General features: G+C 36.0%; 1 non-coding gene across 1 annotated transcript; it reads left to right on the top strand.

The window, feature by feature from the left end:
* Nucleotides 1–5,488: 5,488 nt before the first annotated feature.
* Smp_tRNA_01192_Gln_TTG.1.1 lies at nucleotides 5,489–5,555 on the top strand. The gene has a single exon. It is a non-coding gene (tRNA).
* The last annotated feature ends 5,489 nt before the right edge of the window (nucleotides 5,556–11,044 follow it).

Below are 11,044 nucleotides of genomic sequence, written 5' to 3' on the forward strand. Positions count from 1 at the left end.
CATGGGATTAGCGATCCAAGACCGGTGGAAAACTAAATCGCTAAAAAGACGCTAACCAGAAAAATATATCCCGGAGACAATTATGAATCGTAACTTTCAGGACTAACAATGGACCAATATGATATGTATATTTCCTATTGTATAATTGTTAAGTAACTAAACTATTCATATTCATGTTCCTCTTATTATAAGCTTTGTTTTGACTTATGAACTATTACTATACGATTTGCCGTTCTTGAATTATACCCAGTCTACTAATTACTGTTTCCCACATTCACAACCACTTTCGCTGAATCATGTACACATGTTATTTTCCTATTTTATGGTATGATGTGTTCTGGTTTGGTTTGCATATAAACTCAGTATGTCTGAGGTACTCGATTCATATCGCAGAGGATGTTGTTGGTGTTCTGGACTTAATAAACAGGGCTAGGTGAGAAGTAGGACCGATAAGAACTGAAGAATGCCCATGAGGGTTCTATGTATCATCGGTCCGATCGATAATCCACTGTTTCTCTAATTGGTACATCACAAGATATAACACTTTCTTGCTTAATCGTGTATATTACTCGTAGAGTAGAGTAAAGAAACAAACTGAATCCATTGAATATAAATTAAAACTCTATGACAGCTAATTTCTATTCGACGTTTGTCTGATGAATATAGTTCCATGAAGTGGAAAACGGGAAGGCTAAAGAACACACTACATCGACAATCAGAAGAAGACATCAAAAGGTGGAATAACAACTGCAAATGATTTTCTAGGACAAAGTTCGACGTAGAATGAATAGGATACTACCCCTAACTCAGAGTCTAAAACGTCGGAAAAATGAAAATTTTGCACATACCTTAAAACAGTGAGACCGCGAATGGCTCATGAAATCAGCTATGGTTCCTTAGATCGTAAATGCTACATGGATAACTGTAGTAATTCTAGAGCTAATACATGCCTTAAATCCCTGACCCTCAAAGGGACGGGTGCACTGAGTAGAACAGAACTAATCAGCTTATGCTCCTCATTTCAAAGAAGTAACAGGACTAAATAAATTCTTTTAGTAATCGATACATTTCTTTAACTTATATTATAATTTTTATATATCGTTGAAATCATGAGTCAATTGAAGCTAGACCACCATAGAAAACCTGGAAGCACTGGACGGCCGTTTCGTCTTATTGTGGGACTCCACAGTGTCAGTGCGCATCCACGATCCCGCCTAACGAGATTCGAACTCAGGATATACCAGTATCGCGCGCGAGCACTTGACCGATAGACCACTGAGCCGGCCTGTATCCAACGGTGTTAATATCTAACTTCAACCGATCCACGAAGTTGAGCAACCATTTCACCACTATTATAATTTATTATCTTGCATGAAAATGACACTCGAGTAACTCAGACTTCACAATTCGCAAATTTTTTTTGTATTCCTGAACAAATAATCATGCCCACTGCTGAGGAGTCCCACAATAGGACGAAACAGCCATCCAGTGTTTCCAGGTTTTCCATGTTGATCCAGTATCAATGGATTCATGATCTCAACTATTGAATCAACTGAACGAATTAATTCTATTTCATATAGTTTAAAAGAATATCATACTACTTAAATAGTTGTAACCATGTCAAAAATACAGAAAACTTCATTAGAATTGTATAAAAAGTCTAAGTGAAAAAAAGGAGAAAAACTCCTTGAAACTTGTAAATATCCACTGAAGTCCTTTAATTCTGTGAATGATCCAAGTGGAAAAAAACCTGCTTTGAATAAATGTGACATCTTAGTACTGGGTTATGTATTTCCTATTTACATATGTAATCTGTCTAAAAGTAGTTTCTAACTCTATACACACACACACATACATACAAACACATTCCAAAGTCCCATGATATTTGTCATATTTTTTCTCTGGTATATCAAGAACTATGAAAATTTCTAAAAAAAAGTTTTACAATTTCAGTAAACCACTTTAATGATTATAGTCATGTGTTCATTTATGAATAACGTTTAAGGTACAATTCCCGATGTGTTGATGAGAGGACGTGATCAGTCGAGTTCAATATTGTCTAGTATGAAAAGTTATCCCTCAGAGGCAATTGAAGATGTCTGCACAGCAACGTGGTGTGATTGGAATTCGACAAGAACACTATTATATACAGATTCAGTAGTCTATATGGTGTGTAGTTGTATGACAGATTGAAGGTTTTGGCTTTCAGTTCTTGTACCAAGATCGAAAATGGGCACTGGTGAAGATTCTTATACAAGGATGAAACAACTACCCATTGCCTCTCAGTTTTCATTGCAATCTATCCATAAACACTGCAATATCCTTAGAACATTGTACTGGTATTATCACAGATGACCAAACTCCTTAGAAGCTTGAATAACCACAGAATTCAGACATGTTTAATGTTTACAACAATATATATATTATGAGAACAAATATACTTATACTGTAAAACTGATCGTTGCTGATGTCAACTATTACGTGACTTAATTATTTTTCGTTACTCTTGAATAATATACATAAAAGAGACTAAATAAGTGAATAAAGATGGATAGTGGCTATTTCAGACTTGTCCGCTGGATGTACATGCATCTCAGAGTTGATGTTCACTCCAAAACTCGAACCCAGCACCTTTCGCTTTAAACGCCATCGTGTCATCCTTTCAGTTACTAAGTCCTGATAGCCACTTGCTTGTGCAATGGAGTGACGTTTAAATTAAATAGGAAGAAAAGCGCGTCAAACTGGATTCCACTGCTAGTCACTATCCGTCTTTTCTTATAATGCCTGTGACTTAAGGCTATATCGAAGCAATAGGCATAGTATGCACATATGCCAATAAAAGACTGATCAATGGCAGTCCTTAACATCAATGAGAAGATTCGAACAAACAATACCAAAGGAATTTAAATAAATGAATGTTCAAAATCATATTAAAACGTTATTTTGAAGGACAAGACTATCTATTTCAACATGGAATTCCAAAAACGTTTTCCATATATTGGTAAGTAGTCAGAACTGATTCAGTTCAATCATCTCAAGCGTGAGTTGTATCTCAATGACAGCAGTAAATGGTGAGTGGAAAACAAGATATGGGAAATTCAAAATTGAAACAAACTTTCCTTTGAATCATGAAGGTCACATGTCGATCATATGCTGAAGTCAAATGTTCACACTAGTGAGGAGTCACATAATAATTGTAAATACTGAAGAATAGTTGTGGAAGTTGTTGAATATCATGGAGATCATTAAACCAATCTACGTTAAGTAAAAAGTGAAGATCAGAAATCACTGGAGCACTGTTTCATTCTAGTGTAGAATTCCTCGGTAGTGTTCATCCATTACTTCACCTAAGATCGGACTCAGGGCTCGGATTCTCGCCACAAACGCTCCAGGTTTAGACTGATGAGTCGGTATCAAATGTTTTACAAGGTCATTTATTGAAGCCAACCGTAATATGAATCAGTTGTTGAGGACCCTCTCAATACAGTAGTTAAAGTGAACTAATATGAAATTGACATAGTATTCCGTAAGTTCAAACCACCGTACTATTATTCAAAATTAACATTAATATAGTAGTAGTCAACTGGCAACCCACTGAAAATAAGAATTAGGATCAAAATATATGTTGTAATAAAATATTTTTTATTTCCACAAAGTTTTTACATTTGGGCGGCCTATGCTCCTCTACAAGGAGTAAAGGGTGTAAGTAAGTAAGGGGTAAATTTTTACATGAACAAAATAATTATCTGTTCCTGTGTATTGTACAGATGAATAACGTCATGAGGGGATAAATTTCGGCGTTCATCATTAAAGTCATTTTCAATTAGGCACTAAATTTTCAGTTAATAAGACTTTCAGAGAAAAAATATGGAAACGCGCGTTTCATCCTATTTGGGACTCGTCAGTTGAATGTACCTGCATCTCAGAGTTGATGTTCACTCCAAAATTCTAACCCAGTACCGTTCACTTCAAACTCCATCGCGCTATCCACTTAGCCACTGAATCCTAATAGCCATATGTTTGTGCAATGGGGTAAAGTTTAAATTCACTTGGATTTCACTGCTAGCCATCTTTACTTAATAATGTTTGTGACTTAAGACAATATCAAGGCAATCCGTACAGGGTGCACATATGATAACAAGAAACTGATCAATTGCAGTCCTAAAAAACAATAGGAAGATAAAAGCTAACAACACCAAGTGAATTGTAATATCAAATTGTTTTGAGATACTTTTTAATACAGAGTAAATATTAATATATATAAAGTTTGTGTATCTGAAACTTTCAAATGTGTGCAACTGTCGGTTTGTTTAATTTTCGTAGTACCGGAACAATACAGAAATTTGACTGGATATAGCACTATCAATGCAAAAGTAGCTATTTCAATCGATCGGTAGTACGACACGTTAAAAGATTTTAAAGAATCACTGACGACTGTGAGCTCTTTGATGGATAATGCTTGGATGAGTAAGATGTATTTCTTATATAATTAAAGAAATATTAGGATCAATTTAGAGACTTGTATATTCTACATGCTACGTTTCATTCTGAGGTACACAAAACATTAAAGTACACAACTTCATCTATTAACATAGGAATATTCTAGACATTGCAAGAGCAGCATATTTACAACTGAAGAAAGTCTGTAACTCAAAACAACGTTCAACCAACACCAAAGTCACAATTTTCAATATAAATGTCAAGAAAGTTCTACTGTATAGGGCAGAAACTTGGACAACTATGAAAGCTATCATCCAGAAGATACAAGTGTTTATCAACAGTTGTCTACATGAAATACTTCGAATCCGTTGATCAGACACTATCAACAACAACCTACTGTGCGAGAGAACAAACTAGATTAGAGCTAGGGAATAAATAAAGAAGAAGTGCTGGAACGGACACACATTGAGGAAATTACCCAACTGCGTCACAAGGCAAGCCCTCATCACTTGGAATTCTGAATGCCAAAGAGAAAGAAGAAGAACAAATAACACATTACGTTGAGAAATGGAGACAGATATAAGAAGAATGAACAAGAATTGGGTTGAACTAGAAAGGAATATCCATGAGATAGTGGGTTGGAGAAAGCTGTTCGGCGGCCTATGCTCCATTGGGAGTAACAGGCGTTAGTAAGCAAGTAAGTATTCTAGGCTCAGTGGCCGAGTGCATAACGTGATGGCGTTTGAAGCGAAAGGTACTGTGTTCGAGTCCCAGAGTGAACACCATCTCTGATATGCAGGTACATCCAGCTGACGAGTCCCAAATAGGACGAAACGCGCGTCCTCGATTCCACTGCTAGCCACTATCCATCTCTGCTTACCATGCTTGTGAATTTAGGCTATATCGAGGCAATACGCACAGTATGCACATATGCCAATTAGAGACTGACCAGTTGCAGTCCTAAAAACATCAATGGGAAGATCCAAACAAACAATACTAAGTAAATTTCAACTTCACCCCATTGCACAAGCAAGTGGCTATCAGGACTCAGTGGCCGAGTGGATAATGCGATGGCGTTTGAAGCGAAAGGTACTGGGTTCGAGTCTCAGAGTGAACATCAACTCTGAGATGCAGGTACATCTAGCTAGCTACTATCCATCTTTGCTTACTATTCTAGACGCAGTTTAATTTTCATAATTTAAATAATAGACCGATCTTTATTAAACTCTAATATCATTGAATCCTGACTCAGTGATCTAGATGTTAAGTGTTTGCCGTTAGACCCGGAGGTTCATCATTTACCCTTAAGTGGGATCATGGATACTTATTACTGGTGAGTCCCATACTAGAATGAAACAACTGTTTAATGCTTCCTATTTACAATTGATTATAATAAAAAGAGAATCATATATTCTAACTAAAAACCCCATGTTATGTATCTTCCATGTTACCATGACAACAATATGATAATCAAATCATGTAGAATTACTTCATCAAGTTGATATATATAGATCACAATTTTCAGTTGACTTAAAAACCAAATCATAATTCCCATTATTTAATGAATGAAATCTAAAATAATTAACCCTTCCCCCCCCCACTGAATTGTCATGATTAAATGTTATTATTATTATTTATTCATGCATATTGAAGAGTTAAATGTTGAGTTTGATCTCTGTGTGTGTGTGTGTTTTGAATATGTTCACTGATCTCAAAAACATTGAGTTTATCTAAAATCTAGATTGACCCAGGTAAATTTATCCAAACGGTTGAGATAACTTAATGAATATGAAAAAGAATAATAACTAAAAGGGGGGTTTTGTGGAGATTTTAGTAATTTTATATAGTTGAAATCATGAGTTAATTGAAGCTAGACCACCATGGAAAACCTGGAAGCACTGGACTGCCGTTTCGTCCTATTGTGGGACTCCTCAGCAGTGCACATCCACTATCCCGCTTCACGAGACCCGAACCCAGGACCTATCAGTTTCGCGCGCGAGAGCTTAACCTCTAGACAACTGAGCCGGTTGGCATCCAACGATGATAATGTCTAACTTCAACCAATCCAGGGGATCGCTTCAACGTCCACCATTATCTTCAGTGAGTTGATATCTCACAACAGACCTAGTTGAACACCACTGGTCACTGCCTCTCACTAGAACTCCAATTAATACCCCATGAAGCCAGTCACTAGTGAGCATATGATCATTATTAGAAGGGGGTTTTGTGGAGACTCACGATTTGAACATTACAAAATAATAATAACGTTATAAATTAAAATATTCATACCTCTAATTTTAGAAAGGAAGGCCCAAGACAGAATGGATTGGAGAATGCTAGTCGGCGGCCTATGCTCCGTTGGGAGTAAAAGGCGTAAGTAATCTTAAACCGTTTTGTTGTATGAGCCTTAGTGTTGATAACAAGTTCATATCAATTTAATTTGAATAGTTCTTTAGACAAAATGTTTGCAAATGTAAGAGTGTGTTACCATTTACATTATATAAACCTTGTACTATAACCTTTCTATTACGTCATCATACTTTTTAGTTGTTTCAGATTATATATATATATATATTTGTTTTGATTCCACGTACCTATACTAATTGATGCTTTGGTTGAAGAATGGGGAGCCTCGACCTCGTGAATTCCTAAGAATCTTGCCTTTCATCATGAGTGTTATATACTAGGAAAAAAGTAAGTACTGATAACTTACGGGACCTCTTATTAGACTATTATTCTATTTATATTCCTATGGTATAACTATTCGGTAACTGGATTATCTATGTCTATATTCATCTTATTATTAGCTTCATTTTGACCTATTGATTATTATTATACGATTTATTGTTCCTAAATTATACTCGGTTTGTTGAGTACTGTCTTCCACGCTTCCAGCCACGTTTGGCTTGATTTTGTACAAATATTATTTTCTGTTTTATGGGTGGTGTGGTCTGCCTGTTCGGTATATAGACAAAGTATGTTTGAAATAAATGATTCACATCACAGCAGCTGCTATTGGTGTTTTGGACTCAAGTGGACGGGTTAGGCGGATAGAGACCAATAAGGGCGCTAGATTACTCATATTAATCGAACGTCATTGTCACAATGTGAAGGTCGTAGAAGGCGTATTCTATTGGTGGATAATTTACGCGAATTACGTCCTCATTAAATTCGTAAGGTCATAACAAATCAGCGACGACCTTGAATAAGTCCTAACAATTAGCTACGGCCTTGATCAAGACATAACGATTGGCTACAGTCTAGGTCAAATACATAACAATGAGGTATCATAAGTTTTCTAAAAGAAGATTTTTCAACTTCGAAGGCAGAATGTAAATAGTTTAATTTGTCTATTCTGCTTATCATATTTCTAGCAAGGTTGTTTTTTTACCGGATAGGAATACTGACCCTATGCCTATCCATTCTGTTTTACCGGGGTTTGAGATCGACAGTAACAATAGAAGAGTTACAGGCAGAGTTAAACTCGATCTAGACAACCCGAAAAATAACTATGGTCATCCTCTTATGATTTGTATCTGGTAATTAGGTACTTTTCAAGTTTAAGTATGTCACCTTCACTAAATTAACCTGACATTTACATTGATTAACATTCATTTGTTTATTTGGCTCCAAATATTTGAAACGAAAATTAGCCATTATACTTGTATATATAGCAATATGGCTATCAGGACTCAGTAGCTGAGTGGATAACGCGATGGCGTTTGAATTGAACGGTAGTGGGTTCGAATTTCGGAGTGAACATCAACTCTGAGATGCATGTACATCCAGCTGACGAGTCCTAAATAGGACGAATAGAGCGTCCTTGATTCCACTGCTAGCCACTATCCATCTTTGCTTTTAATGCATAGGTTAAGTATAGTTCCTTTATCTACACATAGACTTGTACGTATTAACAATGATTAAGCATTTCAAAATAGCTTGTGTACCCATATTACTATGTTCATATATCCACTTATATATCTATTCTCCATACCTACTTAAACATTAATTGCCTAAACTATCTATGCCATATTTAACTATTTAAAGATCTTCATAAAATATTCAAGAGTGAAAGCTATTAGAACAAACGATCATTTTCGTTAAGTTTGCTATCAATCTCTAGAGTTATAAATTCAAAATTTATATGATTGTGTTACAATAGACTAATTATATAGTTAGAATTGTTACACGTTACAAATCCTGGGTTCGGATCCCGTGAGCGGAACCATGGATGCGCACTGCTGAGAAGTCCTATACTAGGACGAAACGGACGTTCAGTGCTTTCAGGTTTATCCTATTGGTCTAGCCCTAACTGACTTATGAATTCAATTATTTGCTTCAAAATGGTAAATTTCAAATAGATCCAGGTTTAAATGCTACAAATGACTAACAAAATAACATAACGCCAAGGTATAAACATACACAAAGGAACGAGGAAGATTCTCAAATACAACACCGGGAACACCTACCCATTCACACTTGATGGCGAAACTCTGGAAGAGGTGGAAACATTCACGTAGCTGGTAAGCATCATTGGTAAACAAGGAGGATCGGATGCAGACATAGAGACGATTATTGGCAAAGCAAAGGAAGCATTCCTACAATTGAAGAACATGTGGAACCCAAAACAACTATCAACTAAATTCAGAGTGAGAATCTTCAGTACGAACATCCAGATAGTCCTACTGTACGGAACTGAAACGCGGAGAACTACTACATCCATCATAAAGAAGGTACAATTATTTATAAACAGTTGTTTACGCGAAATACTCAACATTCACTGGCTGGATACTATTAGCAACAGTGTTTTATGGGAGAGGACAAACCAGTTTCCAGCTGAAGAGGAAATTAGGAAAAGACGTTGGAAGTGGATAGGACATACATTGAAGAAATCACCAAACAGGGTTGGATGAAAAATGCTTGTGTGCGGCCTATGCTTCTCCACGACGGGTAACAGGCGTAAGTAAGTAAGTAAGGTTTAAACATGATACTAACAAATAAATTATTGATATCCCAATGAGCAGGAAATTGTATTGCTGACGATTTGGTAACTTACATTAAGTCACTTCCGTACAGATAATAAATAATCGAAATAATATCCATACAAATTTAAATAATACAAAGGAAACAAAGCAGAAGAGGTCTGAATATGTTGGTGCTGTGAGATCCTAGTAAAGATTAAAGTACGGGTAACTGCTGAGAACTATATATAGACCTACGGGTTATTATGATACGACTTACTGTTCTAAAGTTATACTCAGTTTATTGATTACAGTCTCCTACAATCACAGCCACTTTTTGACCTGAACTTGTATAAATGTGATTTCCTGTTTTATGGTGTGACCGATATGGTGACCGGTACATAAACCAAGTATCTTCGAAATAAATTATTAGCATAGTGGAAGATGTTATTGGTGTTCTGGGCTCATTAGGATAGGCTAGGCTGCTTATACAGGTCAAATGTCATTGGTTTGGGACAGTACTAAGATTATATAAGTCGTATTTCGTTAATTGAATAAATTACGTGATAATTAGCCGATCTTAAAGTCACAACAAGTGCCATAATATTTTGGTCCAGGTGACTCTGCCTTACTTATCGCTCTATTTATTTGTGCGTATTAGTGGTTATGAAAAATAGACGATTTGTAAAATGAGGTAGTGGGGTTGAGATTGGGTGTGCGTGAATTATGCGAAAAATTAAGAGTCAAATGTGGTTGGATGAGTAGTCAGACCTTCATTTACATTAATAGCAGAGGTATTTAACATCATATGAAACACTTTGGCTAATTGCTTCTCTTTGTAATTGAAAAGACCTTGTTGAATTATTTTGTAGTGCCGTGCTTCAATAATAGTTCACTTCGATAACCGTTATTATACCAATCTTAACGGTACGTAAAATCAGAAGGTAAAAGGAAGCGGCAACTACATTTTTATTGATGAATGATGCAGACCAGAAAGCTGTGGGCACATAAGCAAGCGTGAGCTAGCGAAGTAAAGATGATGTATAGTGGAGATGGCTGGGAAGCCAACTCAAGAGCGAAGCGAAAATAATGCGTATTGGAGATGGCGGGAAAGCCAACTCTCTATGAGTAAGCATTACTCAATATTTATAATCAGACAAAAATGAATGACAGACATATGATGAATAGGATACGAAGTGTGCACACATATACGCTCATATAAAAAAGTAGTCAAGGTTATTAAGCGAATAATTAACAAGATCAAAATATGACTCATAATATATGGCTAGAATAAAGTATATGGGCTTGACATAACAACCGATACTACAATTTCGATATCTGTAATATAATTGAGGTCATAAATCGATTACACGAGATCAAGAATCAAACTACTGAGAAGTCCCATTTTAGGACGAAATGTCCATCTAATGCATCAGCGTTTTTCAGTGGTGTTCTAACGCTGATCGTTTCATAGTGTCAAAAAAAGCTTAACAATCTCTATAACCCCATCCTGAAGAATTTTAATATCAGTTTGGTGATTATTGAAAATAGCATATACTGTTATTACTGATTTGATTTGTAGATCTTTTTTCCCGCATAGTTACTAGGTCTTTTTGTGTGACCTACGTGTTCTTCTACACTGG

This window comes from Schistosoma mansoni, chromosome 3 (assembly GCF_000237925.1).
Source record: "Schistosoma mansoni strain Puerto Rico chromosome 3, complete genome".
Taxonomy (NCBI): domain Eukaryota; kingdom Metazoa; phylum Platyhelminthes; class Trematoda; order Strigeidida; family Schistosomatidae; genus Schistosoma; species Schistosoma mansoni.